The sequence below is a fragment of the Asterias amurensis genome, chromosome 21, assembly GCF_032118995.1.
Source record: "Asterias amurensis chromosome 21, ASM3211899v1".
Lineage (NCBI taxonomy): Eukaryota > Metazoa > Echinodermata > Asteroidea > Forcipulatida > Asteriidae > Asterias > Asterias amurensis.
In genome coordinates, this window is record NC_092668.1 from 14,598,508 (window position 1) to 14,616,716 (window position 18,209).

The following is an 18,209-nucleotide window of genomic DNA, read 5'->3' on the forward strand; positions in this document are numbered from 1 at the left end:
CTCTGACTCTGGGCTTTTTTTATTCAAAGTTTGTAAATAACTGATAAATTTTGGTTTGCAGGTTTTATATCCCATTCTAGGTTGGTAAAATAACTGATAAATTGTATTGTATTTTTTATTCCAGATTTGTAAATAACTGATAAATTTTGTTTCCAGTCTCTTTTTCTTTACAGGTTTGTAAATAACTTATACTCTTTAATTTATGTTTTTATTCCAGATTTGTAAATAACTGATAAATTTTGTTTCCAGTTTCTTCTTCTTTACAGGTTTGTAAATAATGTATACTTTTTATTTTATGTTTTCATTACAGGTTTGTAAATAACTGAACAATTTTGTTTCCAGTTTCTTTTTCTTTACAGGTTTGTTAATTTTTTATTCAAGATTTGTAAATAACTGATAAATTTTGTTTCCAATTTCTTTTTCTTTACAGGTTTGTAAATAACTTTACTTTTTATTTTATGTTTTATTCCAGATTTGTAAATAACTGATAAATTTTGTTTCCAGTTTCTTCTTCTTTGCAGGTTTGTAAATAACAGATACTTTTTATTTTATGTTTTTGTTACAGATTTGTAAATAACTTTACTTTTTATTTTATGTTTTTATTACAGACTTGTAAATAACTGATAAATTTTGTTTCCGGTTTCTTTTTCCTTTACAGGTTTGTAAATAACTTACACTTTTTTTTTTTTTTTTTTTATTACAAATTTGTAAATAACTGATAACTTTTGTTTCCAGTTTCTTTTTCTTTACAGGTTTGTAAATAACTTACACTTTTTATTTTCTGTTTTATTACAGATTTGTAAATAACTGATAAATTTTGTTTCCAGTTTATTTTTTTTACAGGTTTGTAAATAACTGATAACTTTTGTTTCCAGTTTCTTTTTCTTTACAGGTTTGTAAATAACTTACACTTTTTATTTTGTGTTTTATTACAGATTTGTAAATAACTGATCAATTTTGTTTCTAGTTTCTTTAGCTTTACATGTTTGTAAATAACTTTTACTTTTTGTTTTATTTGTTTATCACAGATTTGTAAATAACTGATAAATTTTGTTTCCAGTTTCTTCTTCTTTACAGGTGCGTAAATAACTTTACTTTTTATTTTATGTTTTATCCCAGATTTGTAAATAACTGATAAATTCTGTTTCCAGTTTCTTTTTCTTTACAGGTTTGTAAATTTTTTATTCAAGATTTGTAAATAACTGATAATTTTTGTTTCTAGTTTCTTTTTCTTGACAGGTTTGTAAATAACTTTGCTTTTTATTTTATGTTTTCATCAAGATTTGTAAATAACTGATCAATTTTGTTTCCAGTTTCTTTTTCTTTACAGGTGCGTAAATAACTTTACTTTTTATTTTATGTTTTATTCCAGATTTGTAAATAACTGATAAATTTTGTTTCCAGTGTCTTTTTCTTTACAGGTTTGTAAATAACTTACACTTTTTATTTTATGTTTTATTACAGATATGTAAATAACCTATAAATTTCGTTTCCAGTTTGTTTTTCTTTACAGGTTTGTTAATTGTTTTTTTTTAAGATTAATTGTAAACAACTGATAAGTTTTGTTTCCAGTTTCTTTTTCTTTACAGATTTGTAAATAACTTATACTTTTTATTTTATTTTATTTTATTGTTACATATTTGTAAATAACTGATAACTTTTGTTTCCAGTTTCTTTTCCTTTACAGGTTTGTAAATAACTTATACTTTTTATTTTATTTTTTATTACAGACTTGTAAATAACTGATAAATTTTGTTTACAGTTTCTTTTTCTTTACAGGTTTGTAAATAACTTATACTTTTTATTTTATTAATTTTATTACAGATTTGTAAATAACTGATCAGTTTTGTTTCCAGTTTCTTTTTCTTTACAGGTTTGTAAATAACTTTACTTTTTATTATATGTTTTATTCCAGATTTGTAATTAACTGATAAACTTTGTTTCCAGTTTCTTTCTCTTTACAGGTTTGTAAATAACTTATACGTTTTATTTTATTTTTTTATTACAGATTTGTAAACAACTGATAAATTTTGTTTCCAGTTTCTTTTTTTTACAGGTTTATCAATAACTTATACTTTTTGTTTTGCAGATTTTAGTTTTTTTTAAGAGTTTGTAATAACTTGGCAGGTTTTATACCCCCCCCCCCCCACTCCCCTTATTTTTATTTTTTTTTTGGGGGGGAGGGGGGGTGGTTACAGGTTTGTATAAATAAGTTTTTAGCATGTTTAATACTGACCATCTTTTGTCCAAACCACTTACTCCCATTGGTTCATAGCCACTGGTGTTAATAATAGTATACAAAATAATGCAGTTTGTCCCTATAAACTATATTTTGTTCCGGGTGCAAGCATAGAGTAAGGAACACTGTCAAGTCCTAGCCCTTGGTGACGGCCTCCCTGTTTTGTTAATATCAGTGTATTTTGTTACATTATTCGCTTAATTTGTCAAAATGCTTACATATAATTGCCCTTAACATTTCCTTGGTGTATAAACTCAGTGCTGTCTTCTCTCGTTTTGTTTTCTAGGATGCTAGTGGACAGTACATCGATGAACTGGCATTCGAGTTGGATCATTACCATAGTCATAGAGACTCCCTCTGAATGGAGTGGCATATTGACCTATAAAGTATAGACAGTTCTTGCCAAACGAGTTGAACAACTTTGGAAAGCCATAAATTCAAATTAAAAACAGATGTAGTCATCATTTGTTGAAATGTTATAGTAAATATTCAAAAATATGTGGAATTTGTTGGAAACAAATCATAAAGAGATATTTCAATCCAAGAATCCTTACAGAAAATGCTAAATTTTCCCCACAGTTTTTAATTTAAATGTTTAAACAAAATTGATTGTTTTGCTTATTGTTTAGCTGTCCATGCCAACCGGTAGGTGCACTTTGCTAATCAACAATGGAAAGATCTATAATAAAAATGTGTGGAAATTCACTAAACTGCACAATCACACCTCTGAATATATGAGACTAAAAAAGTATGTATAAATTGGTCCGGGGGGGGGGGGGTATGCACAAAAATGCTCAACATTTAATTGATTAAAAATTCAAATAAATGTAGGTTGATTGTATATTTTATTTATCATTGTGTTTACAGAGAAAACATGCTTTTTTAATAAACGGTTAGCATCTATTCAATTAAAAAGTGCCTCCATCTTCAAAATTTATCATAGGGGTACTGTCAGATGATAAGCAACAAAAGTAGATCGATTTTAGTAGATAGATTTTATATTTTATTTATATTTGTGTTAACAGAAAAACATGATTTTTTAAATAAAATTGTTAGCAAATTAAGGATTGTCTCGCGATTCAAGTTTGTTATAGGAGTACTCTGTCAGATAAACAATAAAACCGTCTCGTGAAGATTGCCCAATGAGTAGAGCTTTGTTTTGCTATGCTAATTAGTTGCTTAAAGGCACTGGACACTATTGGTAATTACTCAAAAACAATTGTTGGCATTAAAACTTACTTGGTAACGAGTAATGGGGAGCTGTTGATTATAAACCACTGTGAGAACTGGCTCCCTCTGAAGTAACGTAGTTTTTGAGAAAGGGGTAACTTCTGACTCAAAATTTCAATTGAATAAGAGACCTCAGCTGAGGTCTTGAATTCAAGTCTAATGAAAGCACGCAACTTGCACGACAAGGGTGTTTTTTCTTCCATTATTCTCTCACAATTTCGAAAGGTCCAATTTTTCTCAGGTTTGTCGTAATATGTTGATATACACAAGTGGGCAAACTGGTCTTTGAAAATTATTACCAAATGTGCCCAGTGTCTTTAAAGCCTGGGCCAACTTTCATAGAGCCGCTTGAGCATAAAAGTAGCTTAGCACAAACTATTTACGATTACCAGAATAGGGTGATCATCCAAAATACATGTAGCATGTCAAATGTATAAGTGATCCTTGCTCCCTTTTGCTTAGCAGAAAGTTGTTAAGCAATATTTTTTTGCTTAAGTAGCTCTATGATATTAAGTCCTGGTTTTTGCTTAAGTAGCTCTATGATATTAAGTCCTGGGTTTGGCACGATCACATGGTGCAAAAGACACATCTTAATTCGGCCGGGTGGGCCACGCATTCTGAAATAAACCTTGTAGGTATCAGCAGGGGATCTATACACTCACTTCACGTTGGATTTAGTTTTTCCGCCCAGATGTCATTTTGAGCATCATTCTCTAAGATATCAAAAATTATTGAGTAAAACACCTGCTGCCTCTACCGGTGTTCTTGGTCGTGACCTCTTGAGGAACCGGGCTCAATTTCATAGAGTTGCTTAAAGGGACAGGTTGCCTGGGGATCGGTCGAGTTGGTCTTAGACTTGATGACAAGTCGTTAGGCGCTGCATATTTTGTAAATCATTCTGTCATTCATGCAACAATCACAGTGCGATTATACACATGCAACGGTCGTAGGTAGAGCGTGGCATCACTCACACACATATACTGAGATCGAGGATGAGCGTACCGTCCCCGTAGCTACACAGCGCTTGAGAAATTACCGTCTTGACTTCAAGACTAAGTTAGTCCATGAAAAGCGCTAGAAACAGTTTGTCATACAATGCCTAATAATGGTTAGAAAGATGTTTTAAAAGTAGAATTAAATGATTCACATAAATCAACCCCTAGGCTTCGAAATTGCGTGGTTTTACCTTTTACTTACCAAACTAACACGGTCGGCCGTTTTATGGAGTCAACAAAAATTAATTATTAACACAAAATGGCGTGTCGTGTAAGTTTACGGCGTATAGGGAAAACCATGCAATTTTGAGGTATGTTTGCGTGAATTGCTTCTCACAGACCATCTCGACCGATAGGCAGCGGCGTGTCCCTTTAAAGGAACATTGCAGAATTGGTTTTTGTTGCTGGCATGAGTGTAAGTGCTTTATGTATCCCACCATAAATATATAAACTGACAAACCTGTAGAAGTTTGAGATCGATCGGCCATCTTGGTCACGAGAGAATAGGGAATAACCGATTACAAATTTTTACATTGCATCGATGCCAAAATAAAATTTCATAAGCGATAAACTCCAAACGCTAAGTTAGATTATTTTTGTTTCTTGTCAATAATTATGATATTTACGACAGAAACATTTCAAGGGATGTTTTCAACTGTCATCATCATTAGACCGTGTAAGTTTTATGTAAAATCTGTGATCTTCACGATTTTTGTTTCTTACCAAATTCGTTCCTTTAAGCATGATTGCGCAAATTCTGTTAAGCAGGAAAATGTGCGAGCTTAGTCACTCATTGTAGATAATGACATGGTTAGGTTGCCTGGTAAAGCTTATGAATCTGGGACCAATTTGCATGAAGTCTGTAAGCCCAAAAATCTTACTGAGCACAAACGGGGCCCAACTTCATGTGCATACACCAGAAGAAAGTTACAAGCAAAACAATAGAATGTCAGTGTACAATAATTGCTTTTATTTTTGTTGGCAGATTAGACATTTTTAAGTAATTATGTTCTGCCTAAAGAAAGCAGTTCCATGCCATTGGGCCCAGGTAACCGACCCGAATTAATACTGTTGTCACTCTCCTTTTGCACACTAAATAAAAAAATTATAATTTGCTAAGCAGATTGTCGTTTTTATTGCTTGGAACAGCTTTTATGAAAATGGAAAAAAAACTAATGCTTTAGTAAATCAAACTTCAAAGAAATTAATAGTTCATAAGTCCACGCAATTATTTAGTAAACCAAAGGAATTCAATCATTGTCTTCGTTTCTAAAACTGCCTATAAATATTCATGAAAGTCTGAACTTTGTTGGGGGGGGGGGGGGGGGGGACTTAGGCCCTTTTCGTCCTAGGGCTAAACGAGATGACGGAGCCTATAGTCAAATCCCAAACCGAAGATGTGACATCGCCGCCTAGAGTGCGCCCTCTGTAGCTCAGTTTTAGGCAAGTAGTAAACATGGAAATTTTGACGTATCTCATGCTCGACTTTTGTTCATCTAAAAACTCAGGCTAAATGGCTCCTTCAAGACCGTCCATAGGATTCATGTAACTGTGGCTGTTTATCAGAGGCTGACCGGACCTATCAAGGTATGTTATAAAGTATTATATTGAGAAACACGCATTTCCTGATACTTTTATGTTGCATGTTTGCATGTTTTGATTTAACGAGTACACAACCCTTACCGCATGATCACCGTACACCCCTGACCGGTGGTACCTGACCATTGTACGGCGGTAACCCTCTGGTCTGTGGTGGGTGATTGTACGTAGTTGTATGTGTCGTAGTAGTTGTCTCTGCTTACACTTACAGTAGTTGTTGATCCTATTTCAAGCCCAGATTCCAATCAACCAAGACCAAACAGTATTTTAAGTAGGAGTCAGCACATTATATTTTTAAAGCTTTTATTATTATTAATATTATTATCAATACTTTGTGGGGGGGGGGGGTAGAAAGCTAAATTAATGTCCAAACAACCAAAGACCAAACTTTTTACATAGGAGTGTCTACATTACTTTTTATTTTTTTTTTATTTTTTTTTTTTTCGTGGTAAATTTAAGAAACTTTGGATGAAAACTTTTTAAGATTTGTTTGTGATTATAATGTCAAACTAACTTAATGGAAAAACATTTCACGCAGCTTTGGAATTTTATTGGGTTATTGTACATAAATTAGTTATTTTTTACAGTGATAAATTTTGCAATATTATTGATGAAAATCTTTTTCCTTGTTTTGTTCGAAATTTTATATTATAATTGTTTTATTTTTTTATTTGTGAAGGCCATATGATGCTTAGTGTTTTTTGGCTTTTGACGATATATATTTTATTGTTATCTGTTAACTTGTTTCAACACAGTTATTAGAATTGTTTTTCAGTTTAGAAAAAACTTTTTTGTGAGGACTAAGTGTAAATTTGTTGACACTCTTTTGCGAAACACCATTTTAATGTATTTTTTATTTTATTTAAATAATTATTTTGTTATTATTTTTTTCCTCCCCCTTTTTCTTGGGGAGGGGGGGGGGTCATTCCATGCCAAGTTTTAAATAATTGTTGGTCCTGCCTCAAAAATCAAACTTTTTAATTTTTGAGATGATTTTTTCTTAAAGTTCTCTAAGAATTTGATGTCAATTTTTTTTCAGTAACACAAACTGTTGGTTGTGGCCCAAACATTAAAAGACTCATAAACTTGTGAGAATTATTTTTAAATTTTCATACAAGTTTTGAATGTTTTGACAAAGTCTTGAGAAGCAGATTTTTTCAGGTCATTTTGAACTTTGAAGTCATATTAGAATCGTTGTTGGTCGTGCCTCAATTGTTTTATTGGATTTGTACACATTGGACGAGGATCATAAAATCAATCTCAATTCGGTTGAAATACAATACTTTTGAGAAACACAATTTTTTATTTTGCTCATGACTCAAACTTTTTATTGGGATTGAACTTTGTTTTGACAATAGTTTCTTTGTTTTTGCAGATCTCATATGAATCTTTGGAGTCCAAATTGCAGCATGGAATTCACAACCAACAAGAGACAAAACAACCCGGATCGGAAGAATATTAAAGGGACACCTTATATGATTCCTACATGGGTAGCAACGCCTGATTCCTACATGGACAGCATTGTTTGATTCCTATATGGACAGCAATATTGGATTCATACATGAACACTCATTCTTACACGGACAGTAAAAACTTGATTACTAATAAAAACCATGGACAGCAACAGCAATTCTAATTTGTTATTCATACGTGGGCAGCAAATCTAATTCAAACATGGACAGCAAAGTAGACAGCAATATCTGATTCCTACATGGACAGCAACATCTGGACCCAATCTGATAATGGCTCATGCTTACCAGTGGATTCTGTGCTGGTGAGCACCCTTTTTGCTTTGGGGCAAGCGCCGAACGTTCACCTCAAACTTCCGTTAATCAGGGAATGTTTTTAAGAGCAGACAGTTTCTTGTTCTGGTGTATCTAAACGTAATTTTCTATGCATGAAATAACAAACCAGTGAAAATTTGAGATTGATTGGTCGTCCAAGTTGCGTGAAAATAATGGAGTTATGAAGAAAAGTGACCAGTGAAAATTATCATGTTTAAGTAAAACATAAGATTTTTACATTTATTTACATTAATTCAAATACCGTGGAAGTTGCCTACTATCCAAAAGGTACAAGTAATGTAATATACAAACAACTGATGATTTTCTGGTAAAAGCTTATCACTACAGTAGCAACTATTTTCTTTAATAGTGATAATTTAAGTTATTTAAAAAGATTCATGTTATTTATAATAGTTATGTAAATAAAATGGTCAACAATTGTAATGTAAATGGTCCCTCTGTTCGACTGTTTTTTATTCTGTCTTACTGGTGTTTGTTCATTGATAAAATATAATTAACGGTAAATGGCGATGGGGTATTCCGCTAGCCGAAATAATTAAGAATTATTGTCAACAGAGGGCGCTAATTAATTAAATTAGTCTTGTTTCAAGCCACAAGAGGGCGCACTCTTCCACCTGTATATTATCAGGCGGTAATAACTATGCGCCTGCACATACGTCACATTTTCGTTCTAATCTTCATCAGGTCAAAAAATTTTCAGCACCAACTCGGAGACGCCACAGCCTAGCGGATAAGGACACGGACTCTGGAGGACAACATTGCGGGTTCGAGCCCCGCTCAGGACACCATCAGCTGGACAAGAAGAAGACACGCTCACCAGAGGAACACCCACGGACCCGGCACCACGACGAGGAGGCAACATGGCGGCGATACACAAGAGGGAGGCGTGGACCCGGAGAGAGAGAGAGAGGGGTGGTGGTGGTGGACCCCCCAGGAAAGTGGAGACGAGAAATTTTTTTTTTAATTAAATTTTATTTATTTTTAATTAAAAAAAAAAAAAAAATTGAAAATTAGTGGACTTTTGATTTTTTAAAATCGTCTGAAACGCACGCTCGTTAATTTTTGTCATTTTCCATTAAAAAAAATCCAAAATTGTAAAAATTTACAAAATTCACCACTAATTTTTTTTTTTTGGTATTTCATTTTCTTAAAATCGCCTGAAACGCATGCTCGTTAATTTTTATTTGAACTTTTTTTTTTTTGCCTAAAAAACTCTAAAAATCTGTGAAATTGAAACAAATTGAGCGTCAAAACCTTCCAAACACCCTTAAAACAGTGCGGGATACATTCCTGAGTTACTCAAGAGTGTCCTATTAACATTCTACATGAAATACGCATTCTGGTGCCAAAAACACTCACAGAAAAGTGTATATTTTAATAAATAATTGCTTACATAAACTCTTAGCAGCACTTAATGTGTTGGTGCTATACTCTTATTTACAATAACTTAATTGCACAGAGCACACGTTCGTGTATTCTAACCTTCAAACTTCATTTTTTTTAGTGTAACAGATAGTATGCTACGTATAACTATGAATTGGGAAGCTGTCTTGTTTAAAAAGGGCCTTTTCCACACAAAATAACCTTGAATTCAAGTGTTATATTAAGTATATCAACCACGAGTATGATAAAATTAGTCTGGTACCTACATTAAGAGTTGTGTTGTGTAAGCACTAAGACACGGGGCGCTAGACTTCAAGAACTATTGCTAAAAAATGTATGGAAGCTTAAGAAGACCATCTGCATGCCAAGTTTCCAAGTTAAATACATCCACGAAATATAAAATAATTAGATAACTCTGTATTTAAGGGTTCTTATGGTTTTGTGGAATCTACTCTTCAAGATAAAATGGTGGAAAGACACAATACAGAGCTTTCAGTACTAATCACAAAACTTTATGGAAATGCAGATGTTCACTCTAAGTCTCCATACATTTGCATTCTGTTTAAAACTAGAGGCCCTGCTCGGTTTAAACAATGTTTGCAGATAAATATCATCACGTGTGATACAAATACATCCAATTACCCACATATAAAACCAAACTAGGCATTTAAACCATGTTTTAACTGTCTGACCTGTGTAAAAGTTATGTTTACACTATTAGTATACGTACAATGAGATTGCATGATTTTTCACTTTGTATTCAGTAAAAAGTGTTAAGCCGTAGCTAGTAGCCCTTTGATTTCTGCATTTCAGTACCCATGATTCAAGCCTGATGCTTCATTCTTGTTAGGGCAGGGCAGCTTTTGCTCAGTAAACCTCTATTAGTGAGGGAAAATTGCTTATACCAGAACATGTCAATGGGCACCGAGACAATGACCAAGACCGAGTGCATGGCGACAATTGCTGCGTTATTTGTCTCAACAAAGTATCAGGCCTGATGATTCAAAGGAATTGCAAAATGTACATGACAATATTCAGCAAAGTTTTTACCTTACAACAAAAACAGCCATAGGAATATACATGGTAAAGATCTGTTTACGCAGAACACTTTGCTTTGAATTAAATTGATCGCTTTTGAAATAAATATCAACTTTGTTTATCAAGTTGCAAACAGTAAAGACTGATGTCTGTGTCGTTTTATCAGAGTCCATGTATTAAACAGATCTTTTTACAATAGTTAAAACTCACTACATGAGACGTACCTTAATATCTTAGTATTGAATGAATCACAAAGTTGAACAAAATTAACTTGAGGCGGTGAGAAGATGCAGCATCTCATAGGCTCTCTTCAGTCAAGCTGGCGCATCTTTCATACCAAGGCTTGTCGTCATCTTGAGTGTTCTATAAACAAAAAATCAAAGAACAAATTTAATGCATGAATGACATGTCAAGAGGAAAGCAGTTGCAAATTGTATGCAATCCCAAAGGGTGATCCCAAAGGGTGTGTTACACCCCAAGGGGTGATCATATTGGGGACCATTCTAGACTAAAAGACAATTGACGTGCATCTCTACATGCGTCATCGATAACCAAACCTTGTATATCAATAAGTACTGTGAAGCAGCCACTCTCTAGTGTGGTCTCATCTACTTCTATCAGCCAAGGGATACTATAATTGGTGGTTTAAACAGCATTATTGCAGAAGTACAAGCGGTAATAATATTGGTGACGGGTCTAGAAAAACAGAAAGTGTTTTCCACTTTTGGCAGTGATACAGATTTGTACAAGAGGTACAGTATCAAAATTGGGGACGGGTTGAAGAACAAAAGGCAAGTAGAAACATATTTGAAGTCGTTCCACAGCCAACCCCACCCCCCCCCCCCCACCCTCTCTAGTCATGTATACCCCAGTCAATGAGCAATAGGCAGATCATTGTACCCTCATATCTAGTTGAAATGTCTTGAAAAGTTAAATAGAAACTTTGCTTTTGGTCTGACAATGAGGTCAGTTTTGGCATGTATGTATTAAACTAAAACTAAAATGCCTAGTTCACTATAATCAACATTTTCATAAGCGTACATGATCCAGTGGTATACAGCGATTCGTCCTGCAGGGTTTTAAATGGCGCTTTGTCACTTTGTTGAAACGTAGTTTAACGTTGTTTAAGAGTGGGTTGTAATGGCTCCTTTAAAGGTCTTATTGTCCCTGATTGATATGATGTCTGTGATGGTAATGAGTCGTATAAACCATACGCTGGAAAGGGATGCGGAGTTTAATGCCCACCACCGTACACTTTCATTTTCTAATAAGGTTTTGAATTTAAAACTTATAAATGTAGCTCCCCCATGGCCTTTTGCACCATTATAAGATGCATTGTTTTGTTGCTTGGTCTGACCTTTTAGAAACAGACAAAGCATGTCTTACAAGGAAATGACTGCATATAATCCTTTGTAACATATTGGGGGGGGGGGGTTCATAATAACAGACAAGGGGTGCATGTTTCTGGTTGATACAGATTTGAAATAGAAGGGGAAAAATGTAGGGGGTGGGTCCTTAATAACAGACAAGGGGGTGCATGTTTCTGGTTGATACAGATTTGAAGTAGAAGGGGTAACATGTTGGGGGCGGTCCTGAATGGCAGACAAGGGGGCGCATGTTTCTGGTTGATACATATTTGAAGTAGAAGGGGTAACATGTTGGGGGCGGGTCCTGAATGGCAGACAAGGGGGCGCATGTTTCTGGTTGATACATATTTGAAGTAGAAGGGGTAACATGTTGGGGGCGGGTCCTGAATGGCAGACAAGGGGGTTGCATGTTTCTGGTTGATACATATTTGAAGTAGAAGGGGTAACATGTTGGGGGCGGGTCCTGAATGGCAGACAAGGGGGTTGCATGTTTCTGGTTGATACATATTTGAAGTAGAAGGGGTAACATGTTGGGGGCAGGTCCTGAATGGCAGACAAGGGGGTTGCATGTTTCTGGTTGATACAGATTTGAAATAGAAGGGGTAACATGTTGGGGGCGGATCCTGAATGGGGAGATAGGGGGTGCATGTTTCTGGTTGATACAGATTTGAAGTAGAAGGGGTAACATGTTAGGGGCGGGTCCTGAACGGTAGACAAGGGGATGCAAGTTTTGGGTTGATACAGATTTGAAATAGAAGAGGTAACATGTTGGGGGCGGGTCCTGTGTGGCAGACAAGGGGGTGCATGTTTCTGGTTGATACATATTTGAAGTACAAGGGGTAACATGTTGGGGCGGGTCCTGAATGGCAGACAAGGGGGTTGCATGTTTCTGGTTGATACATATTTGAAATAGAAGGGGTAACATGTTGGGGGCGGGTCCTTCATGGGGAGATAGGGGGTGCATGTTTCTGGTTGATACAGATTTGAAGTAAAAGGGGTAACATGTTAGGGGCGAGTCCTGAATGGCAGACAAGGGGATGCAAGTTTTGGGTTGATACAGATTTGAAATAGAAGGGGTAACATGTTGGGGGCGGGTCCTGTGTGGCAGACAAGGGGGTGCATGTTTCTGGTTGATACAGATTTGAAGTAGAAAGGAGTAACTTGTTGGGGGCGGGTCCTGAATGGGGAGATAGGGGGTGCATGTTGCTGGTTGATACAGATTTGAAATAGAAAGGGGTAACTTGTTGGGGGCGGGTCCTGAATGGCAGACAAGGGGATGCAAGTTTTGGGTTGATACAGATTTGAAATAGAAGGGGTAACATGTTGGGGGCGGGTCCTGTGTGGCAGACAAGGGGTGCATGTTTCTGGTTGATACAGATTTGAAGTAGAAAGGAGTAACTTGTTGGGGGCGGGTCCTGAATGGCAGACAAGGGGGTTGCATGTTTCTGGTTGATACATATTTGAAGTAGAAGGGGTAACATGTTGGGGGCAGGTCCTGAATGGCAGACAAGGGGGTTGCATGTTTCTGGTTGATACAGATTTGAAATAGAAGGGGTAACATGTTGGGGGCGGATCCTGAATGGGGAAATAGGGGGTGCATGTTTCTGGTTGATACAGATTTGAAGTAGAAGGGGTAACATGTTAGGGGCGGGTCCTGAACGGCAGACAAGGGGATGCAAGTTTTGGGTTGATACAGATTTGAAATAGAAGAGGTAACATGTTGGGGGCGGGTCCTGTGTGGCAGACAAGGGGGTGCATGTTTCTGGTTGATACATATTTGAAGTAGAAGGGGTAACATGTTGGGGGCGGGTCCTGAATGGCAGACAAGGGGGTTGCATGTTTCTGGTTGATACATATTTGAAGTAGAAGGGGTAACATATTGGGGGCTGGTCCTGAATGGCAGACAAGGGGGTTGCATGTTTCTGGTTGATACAGATTTGAAATAGAAGGGGTAACATGTTGGGGGCGGGTCCTTCATGGGGAGATAGGGGGTGCATGTTTCTGGTTGATACAGATTTGAAGTAGAAGGGGTAACATGTTAGGGGCGAGTCCTGAATGGCAGACAAGGGGATGCAAGTTTTGGGTTGATACAGATTTGAAATAGAAGGGGTAACATGTTGGGGGCGGGTCCTGTGTGGCAGACAAGGGGGTGCATGTTTCTGGTTGATACATTATTTGAAGTAGAAAGGAGTAATTTGTTGGGGGCGGGTCCTGAATGGCAGACAAAGGGGGCCATTCAAGACCCTACCCCAACATGTTACCTCTTCTACTTAAAATCTGTATCAACCCAAACAGTTATGGGTTGATACAGATTTTAAAGATGCTATGTCAGATTTGTGGCCGATTTGACCCAAATTTTTGAATTTAGTTTTGATGGGGTCAAGAAAGTTACAAGTTTTCATTTGATCATTGCTCGAAAAAGTCTGCCAATTGTTAGTAGCAGTGAAATAAAGTGCTCAAAATTAAATTTTGTCATGGTTCCTGACCTTTAAAAGTAAAAGTTAATTTTTTTTTTCGTTAGGGCGGATGATACTCTTTGAAATACCATTCACTCACAAAAAAAATTATTTTTAATGTTTGGGGCAAAAAATCTGACATAGCATAGAAGGGGGTAACATTTTGGGGGTGGGTCCTAAATAGCAGATAAGGGGTGCATGTTTTGGGTTGATACAGATTTGAAATAGAAGGGGGAACGTGTTGGGGGCGGGTCCTGAATGGGGAGATAGGGGGTGCATGTTGCTGGTTGATACATATTTGAAATAGAAGGGGTAACATGTTGGGGGCGGGTCCTGAATGGGGAGATAGGGGGTGCAAGTTTCTGGTTGATATAGATTTGAAATAGAAAGAGGTAACTTGTTGGGGGCGGGTCCTGAATGGCAGACAAGGGGATGCAAGTATTGGGTTGATACAGATTTGAAGTAGAAGGGGTAACATGTTAGGGGTGGGTCCTGAATGGCAGACAAAGGGGGCCATTCAGTTTTGGGTTGATACAGATTTTAAAATTGCTATGTCAGATTTTTGGCTGATTTGACCCAAAAATTTTAGTTTAATTTTGATGGGGGTCGAGAAAGTTACAAGTTTTCATTTTATCATTGCTCGAAAAAGTCTGCCAATTGTTAGTAGCAGTGAAATAAAGTGCTCAAAATTAAATTGTTGTCATGGTTCATGACCTTTAAAAGTAAAAGTTATTTTTTTTCCTTAGGGCGGGTTATACTCTTTGAAATACCATTCACTCAAAATAAAATTTATTTTTTAATGTTTGGGGCAAAAAATCTGACATAGCATAGAAGGGGGTAACATTTTGGGGGTGGTTCCTAAATAGCAGAAAAGGGGTGCATGTTTTGGGTTGATACAGATTTGAAATAAAAGGGGTAACATTTTGGGGGTGGGTCCCAAATAGCAGAAAAGGGGTGCATGTTTCTGGTTGATACAGATTTGAAATAGAAGGGGGGTAACATGTTGGGGGTGGGTCCTGAATGACAGAAAAGGGGGTGCATGTTTCTGGTTGGCGACCCAGTCTGTCCCACACATGGGCGTTTAAATCAACCATTAATACAACCAAATTGCTAAGCATGAACAAATCTTACTGAGCATAAACAGGGCCCAATTCCATAGAATTTCTAAGCAGAAAAAAAAGCTACACACAACAAATTGTGTGTATAGAATATAATTACCAGCAAAATACCATGTCACATGTTTATCCTGCTTTTATTTGCTAAGCAGAAAATATTGAATAAGTACTAAGTCTGCTTAAAGAAAGCAGTTCCATGAAATTGGGCCTAGTTAATCAGCCAAAACTCCATAAAAGTTACATTGTTGCCACTCCAATTTATTGTAGGACACACAACAAAACACACTTGGAAAACTTGTTTCAGAATTGAATAAATTGTTGGAGTGGGCCGATGTTTAACTGCAATGCATTACCTTTTTATCTGGTTCCGCATTAGGAACCGGGGACCGGGGCATGCAACTGCCTTCCCAAATCTGGGCAAAACAGAGGGGAAAGTTTGGCCACAGCAAGAAGGGGGAAAATGGACAGAGAAAGCAAAAAAACTTTTGTTTTTATTATTTTGTGTAACATGATGGCCAAATCGACCCCCACTCCACTCCCCCCCAAAAAAAAAAAGTTGGTACGTACTATTTGGGGTTGAAAAAAATTACATTAGACGTACCTTAAAATCCTAAGAGCAAACAAATAGCCAAGCTCAACTGAAGTAACTCAAGGCGCATCTTCAAAGGCTTGTCATCATCTTGAGTGTTCTATAAACAAAAATTAAACAAAACAAATGCATGAATTACATTTTAATCAATCAGGAAAATATATATCAAATGTTTGGGGTCATCACAATTTGTTTATTGGTCAACAAAAATAGGGGTAAATAAGGTTGCCCCGTCCCTTTAGTATTTTCTTGCAATGTGTCAGGTTTTTGTTTTGGGATTTTTTTTAGGGGGGAGGGGGCAGGGGGCGGGGGTAGGTAAAGTATTTGAAGAAGATTGCACGTCTGGGAGTGATACAGAAAAAGTAAAAGGGGTAACGGTTTGAGGTTGGCCTTAAATCGCAATAAGTGGGAATGATTATAACCATTTAAACTAAAAAGCCCATCAGAGCTCTTGTTTTACACTGGACTACTTGCCTGAGGCCAGCAGTTTTAGTTCCCAGCCCCAAAACACATGAATAAGATAAACGTGATAACACTAACACCAGTCCAAAATTAGCAACGTCCACAATAAACCAGCGGTTCAGATGTTGAGGAGGTAGCCATGTTTTTTGATGTTATTTTCAAAAGGTGATGCCAACTTAAGGACAAAAATGGTGATTGAGTTGAGATCAATTTTATAACAAAGTGCAATTTTGTTTTTGCGGATTGATACTCTCCAGGCTCACTCATTCCTAAAGCTCACTGGACTGCGTACAACGACAAAGAGCACATTTTCTATTGCCTATAACATTTGTGAGATCCGGTTTTGAAAAAGAACTGTAGTGCAACCTCTACATCCGATAATTGGGAGATTGCCTGCATTACTGATCTAGATTCAGATCCATTCTAGAAAAAAAACATTGCATAAAAACATAGGAGGAATTACATCTCATCTTCCCCTTCTTAGCTTCTTCCTTTGATGTGCCGCTTCATGAAGATTACCGCATTGTGGCTAGGCGCACACAAGAAACCATTAGACCGTAAGCCAAATCAGGTGCAATTATATATTATACATGGCACAAGTAAAAACTGGCCAGTAAGATTTATACTAACTACGTGATCTTGAATGAATGTGTACATAAAGTATCTGTATCTGTCAAATACTGCCACAAATCCCTCACATGATAAGTTGCAGGTGTGGTATGGCAAGTGGACAAAAATTAGTGGTGAGCTCCGCTCATGAAAGTGGTCATTTTGTCTTGAATGAGTCTGTAATGTTGAGGTTCGTGGATACGACACAGTCAGTGTGACAGTGGACTGGAGTTCAAAATAGTGCTATGACCTAGGAGCATAAAGTTCCCCTAGATAAAGTACATGTTAGAAAAGAGTTGATAGGTCAAGCAACTCACACTATCTAGCTGTATCTGTCAAATACTGCAACAAACTCCTCACGGGATGTAAGTCATTTGGATTGTATCTAGCCTAGTCTTAAACGAGTCTATTGAAGGAGCTTCTCTTATACATACTGATAGGCGGTTCCATTCAACGAGTGTTCTTGAAACAAAGGAACATTTGTAGCACTAGCAGTCCTTATAAACTATTGGTTGAACTTTGAAGGGTACGGGTGGGTGAACGAAATTGATGAAGATTTCCTAGTGAGAGTTTGGTTTCCCTGTGGTTTGGGTTGATACTGGTCCGTGTTGATAGCAACTTACACTACTTCTTAAGCCCTCGCGAGTTAACACTCAGACGTTGATGACCTGTTTTACAGGCATTAGTGATCATAGACACACTGACACTGTGACAGTCATGACAGTGACACTGACAGCTGAGTGAGTGCTTGATTTGGGAAATTGTTTCCTAACATAACATAGCAGGAAAAGTAACTTACAATCGATTAATAGTAACTGTAACTAACCTTGAGTGTATAGGGTGATACTCCGGGTTCGATCAACAGCTTTTATTTGACGGGGAATCTTTTGGTCATGTAAAAAACAGTGTCTGAAGTGTTCAAGTTGCAACCAGTTTTATCCACGTGCGTAACGCCATGTTGACTGTTGATCAATACTGTCTAAAAAATAACTAGAGAGGGCGCACTCCACGACAGCTCCAAAAAAATCGTCCATTGTATTTTACGTACGGATCCTGTGATTTTTCATCCAAAAACTTCAGGCAAAATGTCTCCTTAAAGACCATCCATAGGATTCATGTAAATGTGGCTGTTCGACAGAGGCTGACCGCAGATACCAAGGTATGTTTTAGGGTGATATATTGAGAAACACACATTTCCTGATACTTTTATGTTTGCATAATTTGCACTATGGGCCTCGAGACACGACGAACACATGGGCACCGTACAGCAATGCTTTGATACGGGTGAGCGCGTTCATTGAAGTCACCACGGACGCCATTTT

The 18,209-nt window shown here is 36.8% G+C and overlaps 1 long non-coding RNA gene across 1 annotated transcript; it reads right to left on the reverse strand.

Annotated features, from left to right (window-relative positions):
• Positions 1-10,522: 10,522 nt before the first annotated feature.
• On the reverse strand, positions 10,523-17,851 carry LOC139953066 (uncharacterized). Its single transcript, XR_011787938.1, has 3 exons — positions 17,714-17,851; positions 15,829-15,916; positions 10,523-10,652 (listed from the first exon to the last, which is right to left on the reverse strand). It is a non-coding gene; the product is annotated as an uncharacterized lncRNA (long non-coding RNA).
• Between the last annotated feature and the right edge of the window lie 358 nt (positions 17,852-18,209).